The following is a 16,798-nucleotide window of genomic DNA, read 5'->3' on the forward strand; positions in this document are numbered from 1 at the left end:
GTGCAGTTCTAAACAAAGCGTCGTAGCAGGATCTACATGTGAAGCGGAGTATATAGCTGCTTCAGAAGCAGCGAACGAAGGAGTCTGGATGAAGGAGTTCATATCCGATCTAGGTGTCATACCTAGTGCATCGGGTCCAATGAAAATCTTTTGTGACAATACTGGTGCAATTGCCTTGGCAAAGGAATCCAGATTTCACAAAAGGACCAAACACATCAAGAGACGCTTCAACTCCATCCGGGATCTAGTCCAGGTGGGAGACATAGAGATTTGCAAGATACATACGGATCTGAATGTTGCAGACCCGTTGACTAAGCCTCTTCCATGAGCAAAACATGATCAACACCAAGACTCCATGGGTGTTAGGATCATTACAGTGTAATCTAGATTTTTGACTCTAGTGCAAGTGGGAGACTGAAGGAAATATGCCCTAGAGGCAATAATAAAGTTATTATTTATTTCCTTATATCATGATAAAGGTTTATTATTCATGCTAGAATTGTATTAACCGGAAACATAATACATGTGTGAATAAATAGACAAACAGAGTGTCACTAGTATGCCTCTACTAGACTAGCTCGTTAATCAAAGATGGTTATGTTTCCTAACCATGAACAAAGAGTTGTTATTTGATTAACGAGGTCACATCATTAGTTGAATGATCTGATTGACATGACCCATTCTATTAGCTTAGCACCCGATCGTTTAGTATGTTGCTATTGCTTTATCCATGACTTATACATGTTCCTATGACTATGAGATTATGCAACTCCCGTTTTGCCGGAGGAACACTTTGGGTACTACCAAACGTCACAACGTAACTGGGTGATTATAAAGGAGTACTACAGGTGTCTCCAATGGTAGATGTTGGGTTGGCGTATTTCGAGATTAGGATTTGTCACTCCGATCGTCGGAGAGGTATCTCTGGGCCCCTCTCGGTAATGCACATCACTTAAGCCTTGCAAGCATGGCAACTAATGAGTTAGTTGCGGGATGATGTATTACGGAACGAGTAAAGAGACTTGCCGGTAACGAGATTGAACTAAGTATTGGATACTGACGATCGAATCTCGGGCAAGTAAACATACCGATGACAAAGGGAACAACGTATGTTGTTATGCGGTCTGACCGATAAAGATCTTCGTAGAATATGTAGGAACCAATATGGGCATCCAGGTCCCGCTATTGGTTATTGACCGGAGACGTGTCTCGGTCATGTCTACATTGTTCTCGAACCGTAGGGTCCGCACGCTTAACGTTACGATGACAGTTATTATGAGTTTATGCATTTTGATGTACCGAAGGTTGTTCAGAGTCCCGGATGTGATCACGGACATGACGAGGAGTCTCGAAATGGTCGAGACGTAAAGATTGATATATTGGAAGCCTATGTTTGGACATCGGAAGTGTTCCGGGTGAAATCGGGATTTTACCGAAATACCGGGAGGGTTACCGGAACCCCCCGGGAGCCAAATGGGCCAACATGGGCCTTGGTGGAAAGGTGAAAGGGCTGCCCCATGGGCTGCGCGCCTCCCCCCTTCCCCTAGTCCTATTAGGACTAGGGAAGGTGGCCGGCCACCCCCTCTCTCTTTCCCCACTTGGGGAGTCCTATTTGGAATAGGATTGAAGGGGAGTCCTACTCCCGGCGGGAGTAGGACTCCTCCTATGGCTGCCGCACCCCTCCCCCTTTGCCCCTTTATATACGGGGGCAGGGGGCACCTCTTGACACACAATTGATCATTGAGATCGTTCCTTAGCCGTGTGCGGTGCCCCCTGCCACCATATTCTACCTGGTCATATTGTTGCAGTGCTTAGGCGAAGCCCTGCGTCGGTAGTACATCAAGATCGTCACCACGCCGTCGTGCTGACGGAACTCTTCCTCGACGCTTTGCTGGATCGGAGCCCGAGGATCGTCATCGAGCTGAACGTGTGCTAAGAACTCGGAGGTGCCGGAGTAACGGTGCTTGGATCGGTCGGATCGGGAAGAAGACGTACAACTACTTCCTCTACGTTGTGTCAACGCTTCCGTTGCGATCTACAAGGGTACGTAGATCATACTCTCCCCTCGTTGCTATGCATCACCATGATCTTGCGTGTGCGTAGGAAAATTTTGAAATTTATACGTTCCCCAACACATGATGCTTGTGAATGCACTTGTATTTCTTTTCTATTAAAAAAAGATTTTTCCCGCGCGAAAACACGATTCAAACACGCCCCTAAACATGAATGAAAATTAGCCAGAATAGTTGAAGAACTAACAATAAGTTCAACACATTTAAGCCAGGATATCGACAATATTTTTCTATCCCATCTTAAATCAGAGACAAACAAATGCCCTCATGCCATCATCAAAACTACAGGAAATTAGGAACAAATGGTTCTGCCCGCTTCCCGCATGAAGTTCGACGATGTCCGACCACTCCACATTTGCCACACTTGGGCATCTTCCTCGGAGCTTTTGGAATATCTCCCCTATCTGGACATGTTGTGCTCTTGTGCCCCTTAAGCCGGCATATCGTACAGAACCTTGACCTCTTCAGTTTCTCTTCATATGGAGCCTTATCTCTACTTGTGGTTGGCCTGCCAGCCAGGCGCATTTCTTTCATAGGGGCAATACCAGAACAGTTTGACACTGCATCACCCTCATCTATATCGATGTTGGCCTCAACATTTATCTTACCATGGTTACCTTCTTTGGCTATCTGATCCGCAGCCTCTCGCTCCTCGAGCCCCATACCATCTTTGTCATGGCTTAGTGGGAGAAGAGTTGTGTGAACCTCCTTCATCATTGCCATGAAAACATCATAGCACTTCACGTTACTATCGCCAAGTCGAACACACTCCAGCGCCTTCATGTACATGGTGTTGTGCATGTAAGTGTCAAAGCCATGTGGCCCTCTGTCCTTCTGGTACCGAACGAGATGATCAGGCAAGATATCACGGGCATCCCTAGTCCATCGCTTCAATATGTGCTTTTCTGGTATCTTGCTCAACTTGAGCTCGGTGATAACCTGCTGATACAAACATGATTTTAGACATCAGAACAACCATTGCACGGTTTACATGGCAAGATATTACATTTACCTTCAGTGCATGGCAGCACACCATTCCAGAATGCTCGAAAATACCACACTCACAGTTGAAGAAGGTTTGATCATCATCAACCTCAACCTTGAACTGGACCTTGCTCCATTTCTCACGAGAGGGAGCATCCACATGAGTAAGATGTATACCTTTTTGGTATAGCAACATCCAGTTCATAAGCCCCTGCCTTGTAAAGAGCACCGCCAAATTGCTCAAACATTGCCCTTGTGTAAATCTTGCTAGCGTGCCTCTCAATTGGGAGATTTACTTTCAAAAGAACACCACTCTAAAAAATATGAAAACATACACAAACAAGTGAGCATTGGGCATAATGTTCTGCAATTTGTTTTACTGGACGAAAAAAACACTATCGGCTTGAAGGCAGGAACATACCAGAGCAGTTCGTTTCTCCTGGAAACTCTCCTCAGAGTCCCTATCAAACTGAAGCTTCTCGTATTGTTTAATGAACAAATGCATTGGGCACCTTGGTGGGACATAACTCTTAAGCATGTGATTGGCACTTTGACTACGTTGAGTACAGGTCATTTTCGCACAAAAAACACCTCTGAAATACGGCTTTGCCCATTTATGCCGCACCTCATATATTTGAGTCAAATATGGATGCTTCTAAGTGAATATTTGTCAAGCATTGCAGACCAGCCATCTTCGAACTCTTGTTCTGTGACCATATGATGCACCAGCTTGTGGAATTCACTCTTGAAATCAGACTTCTTGCTCCACAAAGCCCCCATAGATTCCTTTGCTTTCTTCAGCACATGCCATTTACACCATCTGTGAGTTGTGTTAGGCATTTATGCTTCTATAGCCAATTCCATTGATCGCGCCTGATCTGCAAATGAATGGATAATGTCATCATGTCAGAGTATTATAGCATGAACATCAATCTAACATTAAAACAAAATAAGAATTGTTATCTAATATAGGTGTACCGGTTAAAATTGTTTGCGGGTGTTTGCCGCCAACCATCCTGATGAATTCACGGAAAACCCACTTGAATGTATCCTCCTTTTCATCCCGCAACATGACACCTCCAAAAATAATGCTTTGGAAGTGATTGTTGACTCCAACAAACAGTCCAAATGGCATATCATATAGATTTGTCCTGTATGTTGTATCGAATGTCACAACATCTTCGAAACACCTGTACTGGTCTACACTGCGCCCATTAACCCACATAAGTGTTTTTATTCTGCTCTCATCATCAACCTGGACAGTATAGTTGAATTCTGGATCGTTTGCCTTCATCTCTGCAAGTATGTCCATTGTCTTCTGGGCATCTGAATCAGATTGTTCTTTGTTCAGCTTGCAGCACAGCGTCTTGAGTGACATTTTTGTAAATGGCACATTGTCAACTGATCCAAAAAAAACTACCAACTATGCTAAAAACCTTTGCAAGGCTAACATTGTTTTCTCTCAGCTGCCTAACAAGATCTTTAGTGTAGCGATCAATGAGCCTGTGTGAAGGCCAGTGCATTTTCTCGCCACAAGTACTTGAGAGAGAGTGGTTGTGAAGAGGCATGTGCTCTGAAATATACCATCCATTGTCATCCGACCTCAGTAGCCTAATCCTGGCAGCACAGCCGCGCCTAGTTGATCTTGTATTCTCCCTCTCAGGCTTACCCTGCCAATGTACATGGAATCAATTGTCAGTACAAATCATTTTTTGATAGCATAGTACTCCTGTTTTTTGCTCGGGGACAGAAATATGAAGAAACGCACCGCGCATCCACATACAATCTCCTGCATGCACTTCACCCTCTCCACATTTAGCCTGCTTTTCGAATACCTTATGCCAAATCCAACCTCCCACGAATACAAATTATGGAATTGATACGCCTCATCCAATGAATCAAATGAAGTGCCGACTGTTGGGTTGACTACATTGCCATCTCGTTTACTTATAAACGCCCTCATCGATAGTTCAAGAGCACTTTTCCGATTAGGATTTAGCTCTCGCTCTGCAGGGGCTTTCCTGATCCTTACTCTGTCATGGTACAATTATAAGTTTAGTTATTTGCACGTAGTTGAAAACTCAAATCAGCTTCAACTACCGTATGTGACATTTCCGTAACAGAGTGAAAACTTGTCCCCTGGTGCTTGCTACCTCTTGAGCACTGCGTTGGTTTTCCCCGAAGAGGAAGGGATGATGCAGCAAAGTAGCATAAGTATTTCCCTTAGTTTTTGAGAACCAAGGTATCAATCCAGTAGGAGGCTACGCGTGAGTCCCTCACACCTGCACAAAACAAATAAATCCTCGCAACCAATGCAAATAGGGGTTGTCAATCCCTATAGGGCCACTTACGAGAGTGAGATCTGATAGATACAATGAGATAATATTTTCGGTATTTTTATGATAAAGATGCAAAGGAAATAGCAAAGGAAATAACTAGGTAGTAGGAGATTAATATGATAAAGATAGACCCGGGGGCCATAGGTTTCACTAGTGGCTTCTCTCAAGAGCATAAATATTCTACGGTGGGTGAACAAATTAATGTTGAGCAATTGACAGAATTGAGCATAGTTATGAGAATATCTAGGTATGATCATGTATATAGGCATCACGTACGAGACAAGTAGACCGACTCCTGCCTACATCTACTACTATTACTCCACTCATTGACCGCTATCCAGCATGCATCTAGAGTATTAAGTTAAAAACAGAGTAACGCCTTAAGCAAGATGACATGATGTAGAGGGATAGACTCATGCAATATGAAGAAAACCCCATCTTGTCATCCTCGATGGCAACAATACAATACGTGCCTTGCTGCCCTTACTGTCACCGGGAAAGGACACCGCAAGATTGAACCCAAAGCTAAGCACTTCTCCCATTGCAAGAAAGATCAATCTAGTAGGCCAAACCAAACTGATAATTCGAAGAGACTTGCAAAGATAACCAATCATACATAAAAGAATTCAGAGAAGATTCAAATATTATTCATAGATAGACTTGATCATAAACCCACAATTCATCGGTCTCAACAAACACACTGCAAAAAGAAAATTACATCGAATAGATCTCCACAAGAGAGGGGGAGAACATTGTATTGAGATCCAAAAAGAGAGAATAAGCCATCTCGCTACTAACTATGGACCCGTAGGTCTGAGGTAAACTACTCACACTTCATCGGAGAGGCTATGGTGTTGATGTAGAAGCCCTCCGTGATCGATGCCCCCTCCGGCGGAGCTCCGGAAAAGGCCCCAAGATGGGATCTCGTAGATACAGAAAGTTACGGCGGTGGAATTAGGGTTTTGGCTCCTGTTCTGATTGTTTGGGGGTACGTGGATATATATAGAAGGAAGGAGTATGTCGGTGGAGCAACAGGGGGCCCACGAGGGTGGAGGGCGCGCCTAGGGGGGTAGGCGCGCCCCCTACCTCGTGGCCTCCTCTTTTCTTTCTTGACGTACGGTCCAAGTCTTCCGGGTCTTGTTCGTTGAGAAAATCACGTTCCTGAAGGTTTCATTCCATTTGGACTCCGTTTGATATTCCTTTTCTTCGAAACTCTAAAACAGGCAAAAAACAACAATTCTGGGCTGGGCCTCCGGTTAATAGGTTAGTCCCAAAAATAATATAAAAGTGGATAATAAAGCCCAATAATGTCCAAAACAGTAGATAATATAGCATGGAGCAATAAAAAATTATAGATACGTTGGAGACGTATCAAGCATCCCCAAGCTTAATTCCTGCTCGTCCTCGAGTAGGTAAATGATAAAAACAGAATTTTTGATGCGGAGTGCTACTTGGCATAATTTTAATGTAATTCTTCTTAATTGTGGTATGAATATTCAGATCCGAAAGATTCAAGACAAAAGTTCGTATTGACATAAAAATAATAATACTTCAAGCATACTAATAAAGCAATTATGTCTTCTCGAAATAACATGGCCAAAGAAAGTTCATCCCTACAAAATCATATGGTTTAGTAATGTTTCATTTTCGTCACACAAGAATGCTCTCATCATGCACAACCCCGATGACAAGCCAAGCAATTGTTTCATACTTTAGTAATCTCAAACCTATAAACTTTCACGCAATATATGAGCGCGAGCCATGGACATAGCACTATAGGTGGAATAGAATATAATGAGGGGGGGTTATGTGGAGAAGAGAAAAGAGGAGAAAATCTCACATCAACGAGGCTAATCAATGGGCTATGGAGATGCCCACCGATTGGTGTTAATGCAAGGAGTAGGGATTGCAACGAGGCTAACCAATGGGCTATAAAAATGACAGCAGTTCTCGTGAGCGCTAAAGTTTCTGTTTTTTACAGCAAGTTCAACAAGACTTTCCCCAAGTCTTCCCAACGGTTCTACTTGGCACAAACATTAATTAAACACAAAAAACACAACCAAAATAGAGGCTAGATAAATTATTTATTACTAAATAGGACCAAAAATCAAGGAATAAAAAAAATTGGGTTGCCTCCCAACAAGCGCTATCGTTTAACGCCCCTAGCTAGGCATAACAATCACGAATAGATCTAGGTATTGCCATCTTTGGTAGGCAATCCATAAGTGGCTCTCATAATAAATTCATAAGGTAATTTAATCTTCTTTTTAGGAAAGTGTTCCATGTCATTCCTTAATGGAAATTGGAATCTAATATTTCCTTCCTTCATATCAATAATTGCACCAATCGTTCTAAGGAAAGGTCTACCAAGAATAATAGGACATGAAAGATTGCAATCTATGTCAAGAACAATAAAATTTACGGGCACATAATTCCTATTTGCAACAATAAGAACATCATTAATTCTTCTCATAGGTTTCTTAATAGTGGAATCCGCAAGGTGCAAGTTTAGAGAGCAATCATCAAAATTACGGAAACCTAACAAATCACACAAAGTCTTTGGAATCGTGGAAACACTAGCACCCAAATCACATAAAGCATAGCATTCATGATCTTTAATTTTAATTTAATAGTTGGTTCCCACTCATCATAAAGTTTTCTAGGGATAGAAACTTCCAATTCAAGTTTTTCTTCATAAGATTGCATCAAGGCATCAACGATATGTTTAGTAAACACTTTATTTTGACTATAAGCATAAGGAGAATTTAGCACGGATTGCAACAAGGAAATACAATCAATCAAAGAGCAATTTTCATAGTTAAATTCCTTGAAATCCATAATAGTGGGTTTAGCAACATCTAGGGTTTTAATTTCTTCAATCCCACTTTTATCAAAGTTAGCATCAAGATCAACAAATTCTGGATTCTTGGAACGCCTTCTAGGTAAAGGTGGATCATATTCAGTCCCATCATTATCAAGATTCATATTGCAAAACAAAGATTTAATAGGGGACACATCAATAACTTTTAGATCTTCATCTTTATTTTCATAGCAACTAGAAGAACACGCTCTTATAAAGGCATCTTTCTTAGCACGCATCCTAGTGGTTCTTTCTTTGCACTCATCAATGGAAATTCTCATGGCTTTGAGAGACTCATTGATATCATGCTTAGGTGGAATAGATCTAAGTTTCAAAGAATCAACATCAAGAGCAATTCTATCAACGTTCCTAGCCAAATCATCAATCTTAAGCAATTTTTCTTCAATCATAGCATTAAAATTCTTTTGCGAAGTAATAAATTCTTTAATATTAGTTTCAAAATCAGAGGGCATCTTATTATAATTTCCATAAGAATTGTTGTAGGAATTTCCATAATTATTAGAGGGATTACTAGGATAAGACCTAGGATTAAAGTTTCCTCTATACGCGTTGTTACCAAAATTGTTCCTACCAACAAAATTCACATCCATAGATTCATTATTATTCTCAATCAAAGTAGACAAGGGCATATCATTAGGATCAGAAGAAACACGAATTAGCAAATAATTTCATAAGTTCATCCATCTTTTCACTCAAAACATTAATTTCTTCTATCGCATGCACCTTTTTATTAGTAGATCTTTCAGTATGCCATTGAGAATAATTAACCATAATATTATCTAGGAGTTTAGTAGCTTCTCCTAAAGTGATTTCCATAAAAGTGCCTCTCGCGGCCGAATCTAAAAGATTTCTAGAAACAAAATTCAATCCGGCATAAATTTTTTGTATAATCATCCACAAATTTAAACCATGAGTAGGGCAATTACGTATCATTAATTTCATTCTCTCCCAAGCTTGTGCAATATGTTCATGATTAAGTTGCTTAAAATTCATAATATCGTTCCTAAGAGAGATGATCTTAGCGTGAGGAAAATACTTAGAGATAAAAGCATCTTTGCACTTGTTCCATGAATCAATACTATTTTTAGGCAAAGATGAAACCAAACTTTAGCACAATCTCTAAGCGAAAAAGGAAATAGCTTCAATTTAACAATATCATTATCCATATCTTTCTTCTTTTGCATGTCACACAAATCAACGAAGCTATTTAGATGGGTAGTGGCATCTTCACTAGGAAGGCCGGAAAACGGATCTTTCATGACAAGATTCAGCAAAGCAATATTAATTTCACAAGAATCAGCATCGGTAAGAGGAGCAATCGGAGTGCTAATAAAATAATTGTTGTTGGTATTGGTGAAGTCACACAATTTAGTATTATCTTGAGACATCATGACAAGCAAGCAAACTAACACACAAGCAAACAAAAAGCAAGCGAACAAAAAAGGCAAATAGAGAGGGAGGATAGGGAGAGAGAGGGCGAATAAAACGGCAAGGGTGAAGTGGGGAAGAGGAAAACGAGAGGCAAATTACAAATAATATAATGCGGGAGATAAGGGTATGTGATGGGTACTTGGTATGTTGACTTTTGCGTAGACCTCCCCGGCAACGGCGCCAGAAATCCTTCTTGCTACCTCTTGAGCACTGCATTGGTTTTCCCCGAAGAGGAAGGGATGATGCAGCAAAGTAGCGTAAGTATTTCCCTCGGTTTTTGAGAACCAAGGTATCAGTCCAGTGGGAGGCTACGCGCGAGTCCCTCGCACCTGCACAAAACAAATAAATCCTCGCAACCAACGCAAATAGGGGTTGTCAATCCCTATAGGGCCACTTACGAGAGTGAGATCTGATAGATACGATGAGATAATATTTTTGGTATTTTTATGATAAAGATGCAAAGTAAATAGCAAAGGAAATAACTAAGTAGTAGGAGATTAATATGATAAAGATAGACCCGGGGCCCATAGGTTTCATAGTGGCTTCTCTCAAGAGCATAAGTATTCTACGGTGGGTGAACAAATTACTGTTGAGCAATTGACAGAATTGAGCATAGTTATGAGAATATCTAGGTATGATCATGTATATAGGCATCACGTCCGAGACAAGTAGACCGACTCCTGCCTACATCTACTACTATTACTCCACTCATCGACCGCTATCCAGTATGCATCTAGAGTATTAAGTTAAAAACAGAGTAACGCCTTAAGCAAGATGACATGATGTAGAGTGATAGACTCATGCAATATGAAGAAAACCCCATCTTGTCATCCTCGATGGCAACAATACAATACGTGCCTTGCTGCCCTTACTGTCACCGGGAAAGGACACCGCAAGATTGAACCCAAAGCTAAGCACTTCTCCCATTGCAAAAAAGATCAATCTAGTAGGCCAAACCAAACTGATAATTCGAAGAGACTTGCAAAGATAACCAATCATACATAAAAGAATTCAGAGAAGATTCAAATATTATTCATAGATAGACTTGATCATAAACCCACAATTCATCGGTCTCAACAAACACACCGCAAAAAGAAAATTACATCGAATAGATCTCCACAAGAGAGGGGGAGAACATTGTATTGAGATCCAAAAAGAGAGAATAAGCCATCTCGCTACTAACTATGGACCCGTAGGTCTGAGGTAAACTACTCACACTTCATCGGAGAGGCTATGGTGTTGATGTAGAAGCCCTCCGTGATCGATGCCCCCTCCGGCGGAGCTCCGGAAAAGGCCCCAAGATGGGATCTCGTAGATACAGAAAGTTACGGCGGTGGAATTAGGGTTTTGGCTCCTGTTCTGATTGTTTGGGGGTACGTGGATATATATAGAAGGAAGGAGTATGTCGGTGGAGCAACAGGGGGCCCACGAGGGTGGAGGGCGCGCCTAGGGGGGTAGGCGCGCCCCCTACCTCGTGGCCTCCTCTTTTCTTTCTTGACGTACGGTCCAAGTCTTCCGGGTCTTGTTCGTTGAGAAAATCACGTTCCTGAAGGTTTCATTCCATTTGGACTCCGTTTGATATTCCTTTTCTTCGAAACTCTAAAACAGGCAAAAAACAACAATTCTGGGCTGGGCCTCCGGTTAATAGGTTAGTCCCAAAAATAATATAAAAGTGGATAATAAAGCCCAATAATGTCCAAAACAGTAGATAATATAGCATGGAGCAATAAAAAATTATAGATACGTTGGAGACGTATCAAGCATCCCCAAGCTTAATTCCTGCTCGTCCTCGAGTAGGTAAATGATAAAAACAGAATTTTTGATGCGGAGTGCTACTTGGCATAATTTTAATGTAATTCTTCTTAATTGTGGTATGAATATTCAGATCCGAAAGATTCAAGACAAAAGTTCGTATTGACATAAAAATAATAATACTTCAAGCATACTAATAAAGCAATTATGTCTTCTCGAAATAACATGGCCAAAGAAAGTTCATCCCTACAAAATCATATGGTTTAGTAATGTTTCATTTTCGTCACACAAGAATGCTCTCATCATGCACAACCCCGATGACAAGCCAAGCAATTGTTTCATACTTTAGTAATCTCAAACCTATAAACTTTCACGCAATATATGAGCGCGAGCCATGGACATAGCACTATAGGTGGAATAGAATATAATGAGGGGGGGTTATGTGGAGAAGAGAAAAGAGGAGAAAATCTCACATCAACGAGGCTAATCAATGGGCTATGGAGATGCCCACCGATTGGTGTTAATGCAAGGAGTAGGGATTGCAACGAGGCTAACCAATGGGCTATAAAAATGACAGCAGTTCTCGTGAGCGCTAAAGTTTCTGTTTTTTACAGCAAGTTCAACAAGACTTTCCCCAAGTCTTCCCAACGGTTCTACTTGGCACAAACATTAATTAAACACAAAAAACACAACCAAAATAGAGGCTAGATAAATTATTTATTACTAAATAGGACCAAAAATCAAGGAATAAAAAAAATTGGGTTGCCTCCCAACAAGCGCTATCGTTTAACGCCCCTAGCTAGGCATAACAATCACGAATAGATCTAGGTATTGCCATCTTTGGTAGGCAATCCATAAGTGGCTCTCATAATAAATTCATAAGGTAATTTAATCTTCTTTTTAGGAAAGTGTTCCATGTCATTCCTTAATGGAAATTGGAATCTAATATTTCCTTCCTTCATATCAATAATTGCACCAATCGTTCTAAGGAAAGGTCTACCAAGAATAATAGGACATGAAAGATTGCAATCTATGTCAAGAACAATAAAATTTACGGGCACATAATTCCTATTTGCAACAATAAGAACATCATTAATTCTTCTCATAGGTTTCTTAATAGTGGAATCCGCAAGGTGCAAGTTTAGAGAGCAATCATCAAAATTACGGAAACCTAACAAATCACACAAAGTCTTTGGAATCGTGGAAACACTAGCACCCAAATCACATAAAGCATAGCATTCATGATCTTTAATTTTAATTTAATAGTTGGTTCCCACTCATCATAAAGTTTTCTAGGGATAGAAACTTCCAGTTCAAGTTTTTCTTCATAAGATTGCATCAAGGCATCAACGATATGTTTAGTAAACGCTTTATTTTGACTATAAGCATAAGGAGAATTTAGCACGGATTGCAACAAGGAAATACAATCAATCAAAGAGCAATTTTCATAGTTAAATTCCTTGAAATCCATAATAGTGGGTTTAGCAACATCTAGGGTTTTAATTTCTTCAATCCCACTTTTATCAAAGTTAGCATCAAGATCAACAAATTCTGGATTCTTGGAACGCCTTCTAGGTAAAGGTGGATCATATTCAGTCCCATCATTATCAAGATTCATATTGCAAAACAAAGATTTAATAGGGGACACATCAATAACTTTTAGATCTTCATCTTTATTTTCATAGCAACTAGAAGAACACGCTCTTATAAAGGCATCTTTCTTAGCACGCATCCTAGTGGTTCTTTCTTTGCACTCATCAATGGAAATTCTCATGGCTTTGAGAGACTCATTGATATCATGCTTAGGTGGAATAGATCTAAGTTTCAAAGAATCAACATCAAGAGCAATTCTATCAACGTTCCTAGCCAAATCATCAATCTTAAGCAATTTTTCTTCAATCATAGCATTAAAATTCTTTTGCGAAGTAATAAATTCTTTAATATTAGTTTCAAAATCAGAGGGCATCTTATTATAATTTCCATAAGAATTGTTGTAGGAATTTCCATAATTATTAGAGGGATTACTAGGATAAGACCTCCGTGATCGATGCCCCCTCCGACGGAGCTCCAGAACAGGCCACAAGATGGGATATCGTGAGTACAGAAAGTTACGGCGATGAAATTAGGGTTTTGGCTCTTGTTCTGATCGTTTGGGGGTATGTGGATATATATAGGAGGAAGGAGTACCTCGGTGGAGCAACAGGGGGGCCCACGAGGGTGGAGGGCGCGCCTGGGGGGTAGGCGCGCCCCCCTACCTCGTGGCCTCCTCTTTTCTTTCTTGACGTAGGGTCCAAGTCTTCCGGGTCTTGTTCGTTGAGAAAATCACGTTGCCGAAGGTTTCATTCCGTTTGGACTCCATTTGATATTCCTTTTTTTCGAAACCTTAAAACAGGCAAAAAATAGCAATTCTGGGCTGGGCCTCCGATTAATAGGTTAGTCCCCAAAATAATATAAAAGTGGATAATAAAGCCCAATAATGTCCAAAACAGTAGATAATATAGCATGAAACAATTAAAAAATATAGATACGTTGGAGACGTATCAGTGCTCCAAAGACAACAAAACTGCTAATTAAATCGAATGCCCACTGTCCGATATTACCACAACAAAAAGAGCCACCATAAAATGGATTAGTCCATTATCCAACCCACTCCCTTTTCTTATGTTCGTTTCAATTATAGAAGTTGAACACACCAAAAACAAATGCCCATTGCACTACAAACATGATGCTCATATAAACATTTTCATCAGTTTACAAAAACTTGTAGAATTCGAGACCGAACACCCTGGTTAAAATTTAGGAACAAGATAAATCGAGCGTAAATGCCTACAGATCATACAGCTAACGAGCCTGACATCCAAGCATATAGTCAAGCAGATAATCAAAAGAAATTAATTACTAATACCTGCGTGTCCATCCGCTGGTAGCCTCGGAGCACACTTACAAAAGCGGGCGCTCGCCGACAGATCCCTCATTTCCGCCGCCGCTGTAGAGGTCTCCGGCACGGCGAATGTCACCCCCGGCGACACTGATAGATACCTGGGACTCTATAGGGCACGCAACAGCAGCACAATCCATCTGCCCATGGCTAATCCTGCGTGCAAAAAATGGGACCAAGTAATCTTAGCAATCCGCAGCTACTACATCCAATAAACAAACGGATCTAATCAAACCTTCGCCTAGAGGGAGATTAAGTGGCAGTTTAATTAGCTCTTTTTTGAATCGCCCTACGGCGGCACGAACAGGTCCATGGAGCCCTATCCAAGGTCTCAATCCGGAGGAAGAAAACGAGGTGTAGAGAAGAGCAGCAGGCGTCGCTTGGATCTTGGTCGCCCAGTCTTGACCCCGAGGAAGAAGACGACCTGGACAGAGGAGCAGCAGTCGTCGCTTCGACCTGGGTCGCCACCGATGGACTGACCCTGCTTTTGATTAATGAATAGCTGAACAGTTTGGTGTGGACAAGCTGTCCCACAACTTGGGTCACGTGATCCTGCAAATGCACCAAACGAGCTGCACCAGTACCACATCGCGTTGTTCGCTGGTCCAACCTCAAAAGCACGAAACGTTTGTTCCAAAGCGATACGCGTAAGGGCATCTCCAGCCGCGCCCCCAACAGGCTCCTCAGGCCACTTTTTCGGCGCCGACGCCGAAAAAACGGCCCAGTCACGCCTCCAGGAAGCCGAAAACCGCCGGTTCGGACCTTTTTTCCGCCCGGCGGTCACAGGCCGAACCCGGCGCGCTGGGGAGCCGTTGGGGGCTCCGGCGCTAGGGAAAATCACGCCTGGCCCACACAGACAGGGGAAAAGTCAAGGTTTTCTTCCCCCGACTCGCGTTGCACCCCCCGCGCCCTCGGCCACCACTAGCTATATCCCGGCGACGGCCGCCGCCCTACTCCGCTAGATAGCCATTCCCCGCCGGAAAATAGCAGCGCTTCGCCGCGGCAGCCCCTCCCACAGCAGCTGGGCGTTTCCGGCCGCCGTTTCCGGCCACGGAGGCGCGGTTTAACGGCGGGTACACGCCCACCGAGCGCAAGGTGTTCGGCGTTTTGCCTGTCTCGGCGATGGACTCGGATGAGGAGGAAGAGCTCGCCGCGCTGCTGGAGGAGGAAGCCGCGGCCGACGTCCAGGAAGAAGAGCATCTGATGGTGCTCGCCGCCCTCGCCCAGCTGCTGGCGAGCAATGAAAAGCCGCGGCGAGGTGGCTCGGCGCCGGGGCGGGTGAAAGCAAAGAACCGGCATCGTCTGCAAGGCTACTGCATGCTCTACTCCGACTACTTCGCCGATGCTCCACTTCATGGCGAGAGAACATTTCGGCGCCGTTATCGGATGAGCCGAAAGCTCTTCCTCAGGATTGTGAATTCCATCCGGGAGTTCGACAACTACTTCAAGTGCAAGATGGATTGCACTGGCGCTCTTGGATTCACCTCCATCCAGAAGTGCACGACAGCGATGAGGATGCTTGCATATGGAGCTCCCAGTGATTCACTCGACGACTATGGGCGCATGGCCGAGTCCACCAGCATAGAGTGTTTCTACAAGTTCTGTCGGGCACTGGTGGCAGTGTTTGGGCCACAATACTTGAGAACACCCAATGCGGAAGACACCGCTCGGATCCTAGCCCAGAATGCAGCAAGAGGATTTCCTGGGATGCTTGGAAGCATCGACTGCATGCATTGGAAATGGAAGAACTGCCCATTTGGTTGGCAGGGGATGTACAAAGGCGCCAAAGGCAGTTGCAGTGTGGTGCTTGAGGCGGTAGCCACACAGGACCTCTGGATTTGGCACTCCTTCTTTGATATGCCAGGAACTCACAATGACATCAACGTGCTGCAGTGCTCTCCTGTTTTTGCCAAGCTCGTTGAGGGCCATTCTCCTCCGGTGAACTTCGAGATCAATGGGCACCAATACAACAAGGGGTACTATCTAGCTGACGGCATCTATCCGAGATGGTCGACATTTGTGAAGACGATCTCAAACCCTGTGGCAGGAGGCAAGAACGCCTGGTTTGCGAAGCTTCAGGAGGCTTGCAGGAAGGATGTCGAGCGGGCATTTGGTGTGCTCCAATCTTGATTCACTGTTGTTTGGTACCCCACTCAGACCTGGTCGAAAGATCAAATGTGGGAGATCATGACTTGCTGTGTCATCTTGCACAACATGATCATCGAGAGCGAGCAAAAAGACCCAGTGTTTGACGCTGAACCATACTACAGGCAGGGTCCTCTAGCCGAAGTTGATCACCAGCTACCGGCAACTTGGACTGCCTATCTCAGTATGCGTCAGGAGATCCGAGACCCACAGGTGCATCATCAACTGCAGAAAGATCTGATTGAGCACCTATGGA

General features: G+C 42.9%; 1 pseudogene; it reads right to left on the minus strand.

Moving 5' to 3' along the window:
- Window positions 1-2,335: 2,335 nt before the first annotated feature.
- Window positions 2,336-14,710, minus strand: LOC147958301 (protein FAR1-RELATED SEQUENCE 5-like; annotated as a pseudogene).
- Between the last annotated feature and the right edge of the window lie 2,088 nt (window positions 14,711-16,798).

This window comes from Triticum urartu, chromosome 7A, assembly GCF_056163025.1.
Source record: "Triticum urartu cultivar PI428250 chromosome 7A, HENAU_Tu73, whole genome shotgun sequence".
Lineage (NCBI taxonomy): Eukaryota > Viridiplantae > Streptophyta > Magnoliopsida > Poales > Poaceae > Triticum > Triticum urartu.